At 31.6% G+C, this 5,920-nt stretch overlaps 1 long non-coding RNA gene across 1 annotated transcript; it reads right to left on the reverse strand.

Annotated features, from left to right (window-relative positions):
* Positions 1–713: 713 nt before the first annotated feature.
* On the reverse strand, positions 714–2,252 carry LOC125834262 (uncharacterized). Its single transcript, XR_007443344.1, has 2 exons — positions 1,990–2,252; positions 714–875 (listed from the first exon to the last, which is right to left on the reverse strand). It is a non-coding gene; the product is annotated as an uncharacterized LOC125834262 (long non-coding RNA).
* Positions 2,253–5,920: the final 3,668 nt, after the last annotated feature.

Raw genomic sequence — 5,920 nt, forward strand, 5'->3', positions numbered from 1 at the left:
AAAATTATCCTTTTTCTCTTCTAAATTTAAAAATAATTTAACTTAAACTATCTATTTTACACTTAATGACAACTTATTGTAGTCACACACAAATATAATGTTATAACAAATTTAAGATTCTAAATTTTAAAAAAAAATTAGACATTAAATGTAATTACTATGACAGATTAAATTATAAATTTCAAAGTACTATGTTTTGTGTAAGCTTATTTGTAATTAAATAAGTTCACTAAAATTATATTAATTCATGTTTACTAGGACATAAATCAATGCATAAAAAAGCTTATAGTTTGTTCTTCTTTTTAATTTCCTCCACACTATGCAAAAGTTATGTCTGTCCATCTGTCCCACCAAAACATTAGATACATATTAACAGCAAAGTAATTTTGATCGAAACCTATACATAAATCTACAATATATGATATGACATATATAAAAAGAAATAAGACATAAATTTCAAATTCTGAATTTATTCGTAATCATATACTAACACCATATAATATTTTTGTCCCTTGGTTTTTTTTGGGGGGGTGGGGGTGGGGGAGAAATTTATTTGGGATTCTCTACCCAATATAATGACTGATCTCTTCTTTTTTTTTATAAGAATTTCCTTGTGTTAGACAAATTCATTATTAATATCTTTCCATTCCACCTCCAAAGATTCTAAACAACTTTTGCAGTAAAAATAACTAACAAATTAAATTAAGCTGGGGTTTAACTGAAATTTCATCTCTCACAATATATATTGACAATCCCATTTTCAATAAATTACATATACAAGATAGGAAATTTAATTTATTTATTTATTTATTCATGGCTTGCCAAATTCTCCTTTTGAAACCTGACCATGTGGTTGATGAGAATTTCCCGCTCTTCTGTTATAGAGAAACATAAAAATAAGTTTAATTAGACTACAGTGAATGAAGTAATTAATTTTATTCTAGAGAAAACATATATAATGACTATAATTAATATATATATATATATATATATATATATATAAATATGGTTAAATATATAATTACGTATTTTTACATGTGCTTGATCTATGAGAAAAGAATTTTGGAATTGGTGAAAAACGACATACATGTTAGAAATATATAATTAAGTTAATTAAAATATATACTATTTGATTTGAAAATTTTAAATGAAATGAACACACAATTAAAAGAGAGTTTGCGTACAAAGTCTCACTACAACCAGTACAATATCATTTTTAAAAAAATCATTGTGTGCTTAATCCATTAAGAAAAAATCAGGCTCTCATATAAAAGTACATCTTGAAAATAAAATGTAGTAGATAAAAATATAATATTATTTGATTTTTTTAATTATTTAAATTTTTAAATGAAATAGTTATCACCATTAAAATAATGCACATAGAAAGTGGACCTTTTCTTTTCTTTTAATATTTGAATATTTAATATAAAAAAATAAATTCAAGGAATACATGTAACTAGGAGAAGGAAAAGAAGAAGAAAGAATCAAAGCTAGTACAAAGGAATAAGAGAGAAAAGTTATACCTTGAAATATAAAATTGTTTAATTAAATTGGCTCACGTCCATTTTAATTTGTTGAGACAATCATTAGGTGTTAAAGAGTATTTTGTTGACATAATTACCTTCATGAATATAGTCATTTAAGAAAATGATAAGAATAATTTAGTTAAATATAATTTATAATTGATAGAATTAAAATTTTTTCTCAATGAATAAGCCAAAACATTAAATTATGGAATAGAGAATAATCGGGAGGAACGTAACAAAAATGATCACTACTAGAATAAGCTGATTTTCCACAGACGCCCACGTGAGAATGACAACAGTAGCATGATGAAAGTTCAATAATAATAATTTTCGATGGGAATATTTTTGACCTATTTCATTGGATACACGTGTTTCTAGAAGTGAAAAATTACAACAACAAAAAAAATAAATTAAATTAAATTAAATTAAATTAAAGGCATATATAATTAAAACATTGTTATACCTGTTATGGATAGGGTCAGGGCCATTAGGAACTCTTCTTTTAATACTCATGAAGTTGAGTTTCATCTTTGAATGAATAATATTTGGCCTTTGCTTCTTCAACATCTTTGTTCCTCTATTTTCCAAGACACTAACCAACAATAACCAAACAACTCCTAACAATACAATTGAGCCCCATAACCTCTTGTACATCCTAATTCTATCACTACTACTATCCATATGTATATATTTAAAATTTCTATTAGGGTAAGAAGAAGAAGAAAAAGAAAAAGAAAACACAAAAGTATAGAGTTTTTACTATGGATTTATTTTTACTTTATTTTACAAGAAGACATAGAAAGTGAGAAATTTGAAGGAATTAGGCAAAAGTAGAGAGTATTAGATTTACCACATGGGCTATGGGCGATTGGTTTTTCTTTATAGGTTGGAGTGAAGTGATTCTCCTACTTTAATTTCTTGAAGCTAGAGAGAGATGAGGTGGTGACATGGAGGGAACACGTTCACAAATCAAAGATTTGGAGTTCATGAATTTTTTATATTTCCCACACAAACTCGAGCTCACAACTAAAATTATTGAATTCTGATATACCCCTATCATATGCTGTACATCAAATATTTATGTTGTCTTACGTCTATACTAGTACTAACATATAACATAGAGGTAACGCCGTAAAGGGTAAATTCTGAATTCAATCGCTTTAATTTGGCTCGTACTATTTCTACATGTTACAAGAAAAATATTAGTAATGAGTATGAAAAATTGACCTCAATTTCAATAAATCAAATGAATTGTGATAGAATTTTAAATTCGGACTAATCCAACTATGTATTGGTACATAGGATAATCTTTCTTTTCTTTTATTTGCTTTAATTGGTTTTGTGTATTTTCATGCACTATACGACATGACCACCAGCAGCATGCCGCGCTACAACTTTTTACGTACGTAAAATGACAAGTACTTGATTATGCCACAAACTATATATTACAAGCATCAAAATTCATTGTAAATAACTATAGTTCTTTCTTATAGGAGGGGGAAAGTGGTATTTATTAAGTTTCTCTCTTTGTGGGGTGGGGATAAAAGCAGTGAAAAATACAAAGTTTTCCTTAAAGAGATTCTAAATATAACTAGACATATGAGAAGTTAAAAATTTTCAATATCTAGTATATATATATATATATATATATATATATATATATAAAACACACTTTCTCTATTTTAATCAATTTGACTTGATTAGGAGTATGATTGTATGTGTGTTGAATTAACTACGTTTAGTGTGAATCCTGACATAAAATTTTCAATTATTTTGAATATAATTTACTTATTTAGAAACTACCCAAAAAGAATAAATATAACCCTCAACTATTGTAAATTTGTTATATTTTTTAGGACATTGATATCCTTACCGTCTAACTTTTTGAATGTATATACCCTTTGAATTAACGAACGGACACGTGCCTCAATCTTAAAAGTTTATTCAAAATTTATTTTATTTTAATCCAAAATTAAAGGACCCACCCCAAATTATAACCCAAAATAAACCCCATTTTCTTTTCTTCACTTTTCCACTAATCAACAGCAACCAAACCAGACACACGTCGGAACTTCACCACACCACCACGACTCTATCTTCTCCGGCGAAGCTCCTCCAATAAAATCACCTCCAACTGCTACTAAACTCGGCCTCTCTCGCTTCGGGGAAATCACGAAGGCAGCACCATTCGATCACCGCAAAACATGACCAACATGCATTCGTTTCGCTTTCATCGTTGCTCCAGCAGCTCCGGCGAACAGAACCAGCAAGCTCTGATTTATAATCGCAAAATTTATAACCTCTTTTTTTTCATAGTTAAATTTTGAATTGATAAACATCTAGATGTTGTGCAATTTAATACAATTAAACATAGATTTATGGCACTTATGATTTCTTAATCAAAAATTCAAAACCTTTCATTAATATGTCACGAGTTCAAAAGAAATCAATTAATTGAATTATCCTTTCTTCCATATTTTCTCCTCTCCTTGAAATCAAACATACTGCTATGACTCACTTTTGTGCTACTTTCTTTAGGACTACAAATCAGACAAGAGAGGGGTAAATTGTCAAAACCTGACCTCAATTCAACAATTATCGAACAGAAATTTAATAAAACAGTAGAAGTTTTTGGGACAATTTTCTATTAATCAAGTGAACTGAAGGAATTACAACTTAAAACAATGGAAATGAATCTAAAGTTGGAAGCTTCCATAGATGAGTCCTTCATCTGCAGAAGAAGAATAAGTGGGATTAGGAAGGAAGAAGAAGAAAGGAGAGATCTGAGAGAAGAGAGAAAAAGTGTGAAAGATACCAATTATCCATTAAGCCCCTCTTTCCTCTGCAGAGTTATTTAAATCAACGTGACTTGTGCTGGTTTGGCACTGATGACGTGGTTGTATCTCCACCCTCTAATCTCATTAATCTACATCTAATTTGGGTTGTTGCTTCTACCCAGTAGTTATAACTACTTATTGGAAACCAACATCATGACAATTCCCTCCCCTGCAAAGCATCCTTGTCATCAAGGGTTAATAACAAAATCAAGAAACTTGGCCTTGATGAAATGATAATCTTCCCATGTAGCATCTTCAGGAGGTAGATTCGACCATTGTATGAGCAATTTCACATTGGCTCGACTGTTCAGCTTCACTATCTGCCGCTGAAGAACAGCCACTGGCCAAACCAAAAACTGACCATTGATGAGACCACAAATTGGACTCATTTAGGGCTATGTTTTAATAGAATTAGTGTCCTCAAATGCATATTTTGTCTCAATATCTGATGAAAACCCTTAAGTTTCAGGTATTTGTAGTTTGAGGGAAAGCATGGACACTACTTAGCAAAAAGGAACAAAAGCAGCTGAAAGACCGAAGAAATGAAGATATGAGAATTGCCGAACCCGTTCGGTGATTCGCCAAAAGGTCTTATCCTCGCCTTTTGTTCCAGTGTGCTGAGCCTTGATGGAAAGGATCAAATCGGCGGTGAAAAGGACCAGTCAATGTATAGCCAAGCAGTTCCGTGAAGTTGTACTATGTCTCCCAATGATACAAAATACGATGATGTTGAAGGCTAACGTAAGACGGCGATGAACTAGACCAAAGGGCGGATCACCGAGTTGATCGGTGATCCCGACTGATTTCGCCGAGTGATCCTTCGTAGCACATTTTCTGAAAACTATAAATACTAGTTGAAGTTTTGTGCCTTAGTATCAAAGTAGAAATTATTATTATGTTTTAGTTGTATTAAGTTTGGAATACAATTTTGAGAGACAATATTCTCTCTAAGCTTGGAGAGGGTTTTGAAGAACTTGAAGATTCAAAGGGTTTCAACTCCAAGATTTTGGACTCTGGTCATGTGGATTCTTCACTTTTGACCTGTTTTAAGACTTAATCTTGCATACCCATCGATGGAAACTGAGATTGGTATACATTTTTACCTCTTTTACACGTGTAGCTAAAACCCCAATTCTTGGGGTGTGATTTTGTGAATATGAGTTAGATTAATTGTTGGGTCTTGCTTGCTAAGAGTTTATTTGTTTTTTAGATGTGATTTCGTTTACTAGTTGTGTTGGAACTTAATGAAATTGTAGTTGCAAATACGATTTCACCTTTGTGTTTTCGGCTTGCGAGAGAGAGGTCGTGAAACTAAGACTACCAAATTAATGGCCGATGGGAGTGGGTCGACATGAAGTTCAACTCAAGAGAGTGAACCCTAGACCTTCTCCCACACACTCAGCTCGAGAGAGTGAGTGGGCTAAGGCGGAGGTTGTTCTTCATGCGGCAAGTGGGTGTTCGAGAGGAACCCATTTGATTTGGGATAAGTTGCTCAAGAGAGAATTTACCCCCACTATAGTCTATCCTAGTCACAAATATTCAACGGATTTACTGTCA

Source organism: Solanum verrucosum, unplaced genomic scaffold (assembly GCF_900185275.1).
Source record: "Solanum verrucosum unplaced genomic scaffold, falcon-dt-bn FXZP01000026.1, whole genome shotgun sequence".
In the NCBI taxonomy this organism is placed as follows: domain Eukaryota; kingdom Viridiplantae; phylum Streptophyta; class Magnoliopsida; order Solanales; family Solanaceae; genus Solanum; species Solanum verrucosum.